This window comes from Pteropus alecto, unplaced genomic scaffold, assembly GCF_000325575.1.
Source record: "Pteropus alecto unplaced genomic scaffold, ASM32557v1 scaffold276, whole genome shotgun sequence".
Lineage (NCBI taxonomy): Eukaryota > Metazoa > Chordata > Mammalia > Chiroptera > Pteropodidae > Pteropus > Pteropus alecto.
In genome coordinates this window covers 4,008,002-4,020,223 of record NW_006438074.1, presented here as the reverse complement: position 1 = coordinate 4,020,223, position 12,222 = coordinate 4,008,002, and the positions used below count along the sequence as shown (strand labels likewise).

Below are 12,222 nucleotides of genomic sequence, written 5' to 3'. Positions count from 1 at the left end.
ATATATATTTATATATGACATATAAAAAATATAATCAAGCCCCTTTCCCTATTTGTCTTCAGACTATTGTTAACAAAACAAAAACAACTCTTAACAATATTAATACAATATTTATTGAAATGGCTTTGGTGTAATAATATCTCATATCCATTAACAGGCCTCAACCTTTCACTTAAGCCCATCTAAGTAGCTTGATCAGTTTCCATTATAATAATGTACACTTTCTTTCATTCCAGCATGATATGGCACAGAGATTTATTTCATATTGAACTTTTTTTAAAAAATGGATTCAAGAACAGGTGTTTCAGGCTAGACTTGGAACTGCGTAAGTGAGCTTTGTGTCAGAGTATGATAAGAAAACATTTAAAATTTTAATCAAAGAATGCCAGGCACCAGAGGCAAATAGCATGCAATTTTTTAAAATGCTAAATAAAGCCAGCTGTCAAAAAGGGCAAACTCACTGCTGCTTACAGCTGTTCACCATCATGCAACAAAATATAAAGGCTCTCTATTTCTTGAGGTGTGCCTTATCCACGTGAGCCTCTGCATATCATTTCCATACTCTGGGGTTAAGTTACCATAGCATGGGCATAAGACTATTCAAAGTGAAAGAAAAGTGACTTTTTGGTTATCTATTGTTTTAAATTATCTACAATTATATCTCTTTTAATTAATTTAAGAGAGAGTCGATTGATCATTTCTTACTGTTCTATGCAATGGCCACTGAGAGAAAGTAAGCTCTTCCGTTTAGTGCCGCTAGAGGAAAATGTGTCAAAATCTCTTTTTTGAATTGGGATACTGAGTGCAGGTTGCAAACACGTGTTGTCTCACATCCAAATGACAAAAGAGGTTATAAAACGACAACTAAGGAAATAAAAAGGAGGCTGAGATTTTACTTTATTTCTTCCAGTAGTCACTAACCTAAACACAGAGAGGAGAAAGGACAGGAAAAAGAGCAGTGGCCTTTTATAAAAAATCCACAAACTGAAGAGTCTTCTCTAAGTATCTCTTAGCTGTGGTTCCTGATGCGAAATAGTATTTGATTAATTTAAACTAAACTAATTAAACGTACAACTGGATAACAGCATATTATGTTTTACAAAAAAAAAGCAATAGTTTTAACATGCTAGTTTGCCCTTGACAATAGTTAATTATGTCAAAAATATAGCTGTAAAACGATTTCTTTTGCTGTTATTTTTAAAGAATAACATGGCTAGATAAAGAGCTCAGGCTATTTTTTAGCCACAATGCAAAGACTGCATTCAAACCATCTCCAAATGATTCTTTTTTACCATTTTTAAAATCTGCTTAGTGTAGAGACCCAGGCAATTCATTTCAATGAGACAGAACTGTGAGGTGGGCTTTAAGAAATGGTATAGCAAACGCATTTATAGAAATGTTTTCTTACATCCATGGCCATTCTGTTTTCACTCAACTATATAGATAATGACACTACTAAAATGAAGAGAAATATGTATAAGTAAAGAGTTAAGGGCATATTACAGTTGTTGTAGTAAAACATATGTTAGCCTTTTTGTTAAACAACTGAAAATGCCATCAAATATACATTTTCATACAAAATCAATGTCAAACAATATATCTGCACCAACACAGAACACAGAGACTAAAATTATTATTCACCACTAAAGTATATTTCTTTTCAGACTAAGAAAAATGTTCAAAAAAGATTTCATTTAATCAAATGAGAAACATTTAAATTATATATCCACAGCAGACCGAGATACAGTGATTTGTCTATATATACGTTAATTAGTTCAATAATTACATATTAATATGATATTCAGAAAAAGTAGCTAAAAGCTTTTATATTTTTAAAGATGTCATGAATATACACATAACATTTATTACTCATACAATGAATACTGGTCTGCACAAACGACAAAACTAGGGAGTCTTATACCTCTCCTGCCTTTATTTTTGTTTGAAATACTGTTCAGTTGACAGGGGGTAACTTATCCTTTCCTCTCTTTGAGAAAAATGCCTTCATATCTAACCATTTCATTAATTATTTAACTGTCACATTCTATATTATTTTAGCAGAAAATGCATCTCTCGATGTGGTTCAATACTTTCCTGTGTACTTAATTTAGAAAGTATAAATATTTAGGGTGATATTCATTGTTTATATCCTTGCCACTGTTTACAATGAAGGGTCGAGTAATAATAACAATATTAATTTTATATCATTTTCTCAATTCAATTCAAAATTTCCTAACAAGGAATTCTCTATTAACTTGACTATTTTTGACAATATTCTTCAAAAGCACAGTTGCATGTGTTTACCTTTTCCCCAAATCAGGTGTAATAAAATTACATGTTGAATTCCTATGAATAAGAAATCTATCATAAAAACTGCAATTACTCTAAATGTAAATGTTGGTTTACAGTTTTGCCTGTTCACCTAAGAACCCTCCATCAGATTTGTTTTGGAGTCCCTTGAGAAATGCAACATAATTAGCTATCAGACAGATTTTTAAGTCACATTCTATCAAAGGATAACTGAGAAGTAAATGATTTAATGCTCTCTTCCACATAATTCAGCAAATTAGAGGCAGAAGAAAAAAATAATGCACAGGAGTTCTGATACTTTGGCACTATTCTGCGTAAGATATGACAGGCACATGAAATTTTTATCATCATCCGTCAAGCACCCCAGGTGTGCAAAATTCTATACTAAGATCGCTGGTCATTTTACAAGTTTTTCAAGACCAGTTCAAATGCCAGTTCTTTTTATTTTTCTGGCTTGGATAATTGTAACTCTCAATCCTTTGGGGTTCTTATTTAAATCTTTATAAACATTACTAACCACATTTCGCCTCATGAGATAGAATTTTTAAATGTTTGTGTTAATTTCCTATTTAGACCGGGAGCTTCTTGAGAACAGGGACTGTCTTAACCATCCATACAGAAACTGACAAACCTTTTCTGTAAAGAGCCAGATAATAAATATTTTATGTTTTGCAGGCCATATATATCTGTCACATATTTTTTTTTTTTAATAACCTTTAAAAATGTAAAAGGCCTTACAGAATCAGGCTTTGGGAGCTATGGTTTGCTGCTCTCTGAGCATAATGTTTAAAGATCAGGTTCTGAAGTTAGAACCCGATCTTTAATAAGAAACTAGGGGTTTCTTATTACCTCTGGCAAATTATTTACCTAAAATGTGGATAATGATAGCACTTAACTATATAAGTTTATTGTGACTATTAAATAACATATGCAAAGTTCTTAAGCACTGTTACATAGTAAGGTTCACTAAATGTTAGGTATTGCTGTATATATTACTTTCATAATACCTGAACTGAGAAAGTATTCAACAGATGTTTACTGAATCAAAGATATCCAAAGAGATAGACACACATACAAACAGCTGAGATTTTGTGTAGGAAAATATTTTATGTCAGATAAAAAATGAATGTGTAGGGATAGACATAAATGGAGTAGTTGAACAGAATGGAGAGACCAGAAAAAGACTGATATATTGTCAATCAATTTTTGACAAAGGCACGAAACAATTCAATGGAGAAAAACAAGGTTTTCAAAAGAGAATTGTGGAACAGGTGGATAAACATATGGAAAACAAAGAATCTCAACCCTTACCTTACACTATACATAAAAAATAATATGAGAGGGATCATAGATAAAAACATAAAAGCTAAAACTATAAAGCTTCTGGAAGAAAATAAAAAAGACTATGTTTGTGACCCTAGGATAGACAAAGATTTCTTAGGACACAAAAAGCACTAACTTTTATAGTTACAAAAAAAATAAAAATCAATGAACTGGACTTTAACAAAGTTAAATTTTTTTGATCTTCAAAAGACACTGTTAAGAAAATGAAAAGGCAAGCCACAGACTGAAAAGAAATATTTACAAATCATATTTCCGATAAAGAACTTATACCCAGCTCTTTTCCACCTGGAACCATGAAGGGTGCAGAAGAGAAGAAGAATGTTCCTGCTGTGCCAGAAACCTTAAGAAAGAGTAAAGGAATTTCGCAGAGCTGAAGATCAAGCGTCTGAGAAAGAAGTTTGCCCAAAACATGCTTCAAAAGGGAAGGAAGAAATTTCTCTCTGAAAAAGCTAAGCACTATCACAAAGAATATAGGCAGATGTACAGAACTGAGATTCAAATGGCTAGAATGGCAAGAAAAGCTGGCAACTTCTATGTACCTGAGGAACCCAAATTGGCATTCGTCATCAGGTTCAGGGGCATCAGTGGTTATGAGCCCAAAGGACTGAAAGGTGCTGCAGCTTCTTTGCCTTCGCCAGATCTTTAATGACACCTTTGTTATGCTCAACAAAGGTTCAATTAACATGCTGAGGACTGTGGTACCCAAACCTGAAGTCAGTAAGTGAACTGATCTACAAGGGTGGCTATGGCAAAATCAACAAAAAACAAATTTCCCTAACAGATAACACATTGATTGCTCGATCTCTTGGTAAATGTGTTATCATTGGCATGAAAGATCTGATTTGTGAGATGTATATTGTTGGAAAATACTTCAAAGAAGCAAATCATGACACAAATATATAATAAGATACAATAGGTAAATGCACTAAATATACTTAACATATATATAGTTCAAATCAGTGCCTCTAAGATAGTCATTCATGGCAAGCCATAGTTAATCTTTCCTCTGACATAGAGACATTATATCATTTTTAAAAATGTAGAGATTATATTCCTAAAAGGCTTATCTAACCCTCTGAACTCAACCCAGATACTAATGACTAGACATTTCCAAAGGATACAGATGGACTGCCCTATAGATTCTAGAATCTCAATATGGGTGGTTCCATGACTGGCATTGGATATAATCTAGAAAAAAGGGACACAGCACAATTACTTTTGGCAATACTATCACTGGATATTCTGAACTGCATGGATCAAGATTGGCCAGAGGTAGCAGCAGAAGCAGCTACTAACCCATTCTACCCCCTAATTCCTATTGTCCTACTGTCCAATTTCAGTGGACACAACAAGATAGGCAGTGGCAGCAGAAAAAGGAAATTGCTGGTGATTTACCTTTTATCAACTGCTTTTTCCATCATGCCATAAAATCTCATTGGACTGTTCTAGGCTAGTTCATTCCTAGCCATAACCTAAACATACTATCTTCTCCTAGAATAAAAATAGCTTCGAATATAATATTTAATGCCCAAAAGGAGAGGAGCATGCTATGGTGCTTCAATACTATGTTTTGGGTTGCTTACCTAAACAAAATCTCTTCCGGTCTGGTACATGTAGTTACATCTAGTCAACAGACAGTTTCCAGAGGGATGGTCAGTTAAAGGCTCTCACTTTTATGGGTTTCTAATATTCAGATCCCTAGAATTTGCTCAACACATATTGCAAATTTAGTATTTTGAAAAAAACTCCTCACTAAAGACTACTCTTCACTTTTAGGCAAGTTACCTGGAAATTCATGCCTTGGGTGTGTTCAGATTCCTAGGCATTAATTTTGACACAGCTCTCACAAAGTAGAAACTTCATAGGAATTTATTTAGTCTTGTTCCTTAGTATTACCTACATAGTAAAGATCCGAGATAGCTTGTTTTATTCCAAGTCTCCCTCCTGCCTCCCCAAATCATCATCCCGTCAGCTTGAAGAGCTATAGAATTAACTGAAGACTAAATGCTTGTCAGGAAGTTCTCTGATTGGGGTCAAGGATGGCTCTAGCTAAGAAGGCAACTCAGTCCTCAAAACCAAAGAGGAATTGGTCTAGTTTCCTTGACCAGAGCATACTTCTGGTACCCAATCAGTCTAGACACTGAGATTTTACTGGGCAATCTAAATAAACCCCAAGAGAAGTGGAGCTAAAGCTGGCTCTCTGTGGGAGAACAAGCAAAGGGGATGGTTATCTTCACCTTGCCCCTCTATAGTAATTTACTTCTCTTTGCATTTACTTTTCTGATGAATTTCACAAAAAGCCATCAAGTACTTCTAAGTTTCGTCAATGCTGGTTGTAAAATTTCTCAAGAGAAGCCTGGCTGAAATCCCATGACCCAATTGTGTTTTTATTGTTATTTTGTTCTGTTCTTACAAAACCAAAGTGGTAATAAGAACATGTCGGTTGATTTAGAATATATAAAGCAGTGTCGAATATACTATCAATTTGAATCCTAATGACAACTCTGTCAGGTACATAGAACAGGTATTAAGAAAGGTTATGGGACACTAGTTAAAGTCACACAGCTAATAATTTCTGATTGCAAATCAATGACATTGATCTGTTCTTCTATAGACTATGCCTTTCCTCATTCTTCAAAGTACCAGCTTATGCTCCCAATAATGCCTTTAATTCCTCAGTCAGGAACAGTTGCTCTATCCTCTGATGACCTACAAAACTTTATATTTCTCTTATGACACTTAACATATTTCATCTTTGTTACATTTACAGATTTATGGGTCTTAATATTACTCAATGCAAGTTCCTGAAGGGCAAGGACTGGACATTATTTATTTTTATATCCCCCATAGCATCTAGAAACTCTCAAATTTTTACTTGATGACTAGTGCACTTCCCTACAATATGTGGGTGACCCACTTTCTTAGAAACTTTACACTAAAAAATATTATAAATATAAATGTTACACCTAAATAAATATATATAGTAGTTGTGTAGTAGTTGTACTTTTAAAAAAATAAAGTTGGACATCAGACTTTTGAATTGTAATATATCTTTTGAAAAATTAATTTGACTTATAGTATTATTATTTACAATTAATTGCTTCCAGGGAATACAACCTGCATTGCTTAAAAGCTTCTTATATTATACTAGTAAATTAAACGTTACTTGAATCAAAAGGAGCACCTCTTTAGGAAAAGGTGGGGAACTCAACTCTAATCCTTTTCAATACTGCCAGGAATATTTTTATTCTTTGAATTCTGAGAAGAAAACAGGAGAAAGAATCCTGATCTCTAAAGTAACACCTAGGGATGTTTGCAATTCTATCATCTGATTTTGGCCTTCTGCTAAAGGCAAAGAAAATGTGTGAGAAAGAGAGTCTATTATTTAAATAAGATATCTCTATCTCTATCTATCTATCTATCTATCTATCTATCTATCTATCTATCTATCTATCTATGTATTTTATACCGTTGCCTAATGTAGAAACCTCTATTGAATTTTCTTATGATTAACATACTTTTAAAGGGAAAAAAAGGATATTTATGTAAAGCTCATGGACTCCTACTATTTCTCACTCCAAAGAATTAGCCTATATTTATATAAACCTGAGGAAGAATGATAAGGAATTCTAGATTTGTATCTTACCCAGAGCTCTGACATATAAAACTAACCAAATGGACTAGGAGGCATTATTAACTTTCTTTAGCTTTTCAATAATTATCTTTTTTGTAGAATCATTCTAAACTTGAATGTGATCTATGTGTTTTAAACAAATAAGACTTATTGAAATGCTACTGAGTGATTGCATTCTTCCTTTTATATATTTTGATGTTTGAATCAAAAGCCAAATGTGACTGAGCCTCAAAGACTTACATAGGTGTGCCTCAGGAAAAAGAAAAATCCAAACATTTAAAAAAGGGAGGGGGAAGAGAAGGAGGGAGGGAACTAGTGATCAGAGGACTAATAGCTCATATTAGAAAACGGATTCTTTACTCTATGAAAGGATTTCCTTTCTTTACATAGCTCCACTAGACTGTTTAAAACATGATGATATATAATTCAATTTATAGCAAATCTTTAAGAAACATATTTGTAACATAAATGTATACCAGTATTTCTAAAACACTGATAATTTGTGATACAGGTAGCAAGGCTATGTGGCCCAGAAATCCCACAGGAAAAAGAGCACCTATATTCTATTTCTAGCTCTAGTAACCTTAGACAGGTTCTAAAAAGACTTAAGAGGATTTTCTGAAAACTTTTCAAATGAAATTGTTTCTACTCCGCAATAACTTTGATGCTAAATATACATTCCTACTTCCTAAATCATACCTCTTTTTATCTTTAAACTTATCCTACCAGAACCTTGTCTGAAAAGGGCAGAATATATTACTAAAAAGATTCATTCTTAGCAAGAGATTTTTTTTTTTAATCTACAATTTAGTAAGAGTGCCTCACACAGTTTGCAAAATAATTATTTGCGATGTGGACTGGGATACAGGAAAGGTGAGTTTTATGTTTCTTTTATTGCATTTATTGTGCTCTGGTCAAGTGCTTGGTATTGTGTAAACAACTGAGAACATTTAAGCCCTGTTGCCATCTGGAGACTCCCTCAAGATAAAATCAACAGCTAAATTTAAATATAGTTTTCCACCAAAATGTTTCCAATAGCAGAAAAGGGTAAACTTACACTACTGAGGGTAAAACCAGTAGGCTAAAGTTTGATGTTTCATCAAATTTTTTATTTAATGCCATTATCCAGTTTTAGTATTTGAAAATAATCTAATTTACATATCAGCAAATAAAATTGTTAATCCAGGAAAATATACTATGTTTATCTTGGAAGTTTGCAAACCTCTGATTTGCTTTCCCTGAGTTTACTCAAAACTTAATTTGAGAAGTACTTATAGGATAAACATGAAAATAAACATTTATAATTGTGTTTAAGAATGTGGCTCGCTCTGGGCAAGACTGTGGTGTGGACAAAGCTTCAGCTCCCAATTCACATATTTTGTAACTACAAATGAGATACCATAGACTTCTATCTCCCTAAGTGGGAAGCTGAAGATAAAGGAGATGTCATAGTGAAAAGCCACTTGAGTTCTGAGACATACACATTTTCTAATTGGTATTTTACATTCCTGAAACAAAGATCCTTCTTTCGTATACAGACCATGAAGAGCAGAACAAAAATCTTATGTAGGTTGAAACAAAAGTCCTAATGTACCTGCAATGATACTTGCTTAGATCAGTCATTCTCAAAGGAGTGGGGTGCAGGGCAGAGAGACCTATTAGAATCTTGAAGCGGGGATAGCTGGCTTTTCAACTACATATGGTACCAACCCATTCTCCAGATCTTCTCCCTGTACCACCACTCTTTACCCCAAACACCGCCAGTTTAAAAGTCACTAACTACAGAGAGCCATGTTATAGGTGGAAGGATATATACCTTCTCTCTCAAGTGTGCTTATATAGAAAAAATATTGAGAACTGATGGAGGTTTAGGGTAGCTGTAGAGAGACTCCCTGATCCAGAATTTTATTATGATTAAATAGTAGATTTATTAAGCACAGATATTCTAGTGTCTAGAAGTTATTCTCAGAAGTTATTTCTTCTCTCTTGATCTCTTTAAATTTTTCCATTTAACTTTGTAATTTTAAAAAGAAAAAATGTACATGAAGCTCTTATAAAGGCCTAATTTTTATCTTAGAGTAGAAGAATAATTTTCCTGTTGTTGCGGGTTATAATCTAATAATATATTCCATTATCATGTTTGTGTTTTAAAATCTGGAACTAAATATAGAGACAATGAAAATAAACTGTATGTGAAAATCATCTTAGTACCTTTTATAGCTGTTAATCATTTTCCCTTGGGATTATAGCCCTATAAAAGTGGATAGGGAGGCAGGTACTAAGTATCATGAGCTTTTTTTAGAGCTAAACTGAGGTTCAGAAGCTATAACTGAAGTTCACAAAGCTAAAAACAACAGAACCGAGATCAGAAATGGTAAAATTCACAGTCCAGTATTCTTTCATCTTCCCTTATATTACCTACACAGAGAAATCAAGATTTTTTTTTCCAGCATAAGGGATCTAAAATATTATATGCATCTATTTCAAGTTTTTATTAATTAATCACCAAAGGCTGAAAATATTACTGTAAAAATATGACATGCAAGCATGTCCATAGCCCATCTTAATAGGTATATTATGCCTATAGAGTCTCAACCACATTATTAGTTTACCAATTAGTGCACCTAAGATTAGCCATTATTAAGGATACGAGCTGGTTAGAATGTTTAAATAATTCCAACAGACAGCTTAGTAATTTTGTAAATGTTAAAAATATTAGTTTCACTGGAAAAATTTTAAACAATTTATTTTTGTGCTCTGATTGATAAAGATTTTCTTTTTGACATAAGTGAAACATTTGCTTAAAGAGATTAATGGTTAGAACTACCATATGATCCAGCAATTCTTCCGGGCATATATCCAAAGGAAATTAAACCACTATCTGGAAGAAATATCTGCATACCCATGTTCACTGCAGCATTATTTATAATAGTCAAGACATGGAAACAACCTAAGTGTCCATCAATGGAATAATAAAGAGAATATAGTAAGTATGTATGTACATACATATCTATCTGTCTATCTGTCTATCTGTCTGTCTATCTATCTATCTATCTATCTATCTATCTATCTATCTATCTATCTTTTGATATATACACATGGCAATATTATTCAGCCATGAGAAAGGAAATTCTGACATTTGTGACAACATAGACCTGAAGGCATTATGCTAAGTGAAATAAGTCAGACAGAGAAAGACATACTGTATGATTTCACTTATATGTAGAATATTAAAAAAATGAATTCACAGAAACAGAGAACAGTTTGGTTTCCAGAGCATGGAGGGGTTGCAGGTGAGGGAAAGGGTTAAAGGTGGTCTAAAGGTATAAACTTCCAGTTAAATGATAAGTAAGTTCTGGAGATATAATTTACAGCATGGTGACTATAGTTAACAATACTGTATTGTATATTTGAAAGTTTCTAAGAGAATAAAAATTCTCATCATATGAAAAGAATCTGTAGCTACATGAAGTAGTGGACTGAACTAAACATATTGTAATAGTCTTTTCACAATATACATATATCAAATCATTGTTTTATACTTTAAATTAATACAATATTATATGTTAATTATATCTCAATAAAACTGGGAAAAAAATTGATCAACCAAGTTTGAACACTGAATTACCTTCTTATTATCTCTATGTGAAACAGTAATTCAAAATTGTTGCCATATACAGATTATCCAAATTTTAAAATGCAGGAAAAACAGGTATTATAAAGTGCTTTAGGCAATTAACTTAAAAAATGTCATGTTGCTTTTTTCTGGATTGTATGAGTTTGTAGTATTTGTCAGCTTTTAAAAATCTACCAAGAGTGAACTCTAAAAGATATTAAAAATGAAATAAAACTTTTTAATAAAATAAAAATAAAAAGAATTTAATAGTTCCTAGATAACACCAAGAGCCAGTCGAAACAATTTGACTTCTAACTTTACTCTCTGAAACAAAAACAAAACAAAGAGCTTTTGACCCCCGATTTAAAACCTATTGTTTTTAGGGAAGAACAAAATTACACAACTATCCAAACGCAAACCCTATAAGTGACATGTGTTTGCAGAACAAAATATTAGTCTCTCAATATTCAAACTTACTATAAACTACTTCTACTTCCCCCAATGACTCCATGCTTTCTTGCCTCCCTTTTCACATGTGCCCACCGACAAAATTCTTCTACCACATCTCTACCTGGCTGACTCCTACTTATACTTTGAATCTTAGCTTAAAAATCACTTCTTCCAGAAGAATCCCTGATATGTATTAGCTTTGTGCTTCAAAGTACTATCAAACTTACCCACATCATAATATATTTTAATTGTTCTTCAGTTGTCAGCCTTTCCCCCTAGCCTGCCCCTATATTACTATGCTCATCTCCTTCATGTAGTCCAACATGGTGCCTGGCCAGGAAGTGTTTTTTATTAAATTACTTTTATTTTAAGGTTGCCTCCATGTAAGGATGCAAATAAAACTCTTTGACCAAAAGCTTTTTAAAATGAGATGTGGAGAGAAAGTAACCATCCAGTTTAGATAACTGAATATAGCAAATGGCAGTCTACCTAAATGTGTACTTAAATTAGGCAACTCTACGGTATTAAATTTTATCACATTTACGAACACTATTTTTTATTAGTCATTACTTTCATTTAAAAGAAAGTTTTCCAATTAGATTTATCAAATCGAGTAACTCAGTTCAATCTATTACATATTTATTAAGACAGTGGGAAAAAGACAAGAAGGAAATACAAAATAGCCAAAGTGGTTTAACAGCTAATCTGAATAAATGTTCAATTTTTAGAATGAAAAAAAAACAGCGGAGAATTGAGTTTAAATGGTTGAGGTTCTCTATTGCTAAATCATCTATTCAAGATTATTTATATCAACTACAAAAGCATTTCAGAAGCTGGTCATCGTACACAGCCTACACCAGTCAATATA

At 32.9% G+C, this 12,222-nt stretch overlaps 1 protein-coding gene and 1 pseudogene across 9 annotated transcripts in view; one reads left to right on the top strand and one right to left on the bottom strand.

Moving 5' to 3' along the window:
- The window catches only part of FUT8 (fucosyltransferase 8), a 195,936-nt gene that overhangs the window by 30,949 nt on the left and 152,765 nt on the right, over positions 1-12,222 (bottom strand). The gene's annotated exons all lie outside the window — the stretch shown is intronic.
- LOC102891857 lies at positions 3,948-4,557 on the top strand (annotated as a pseudogene).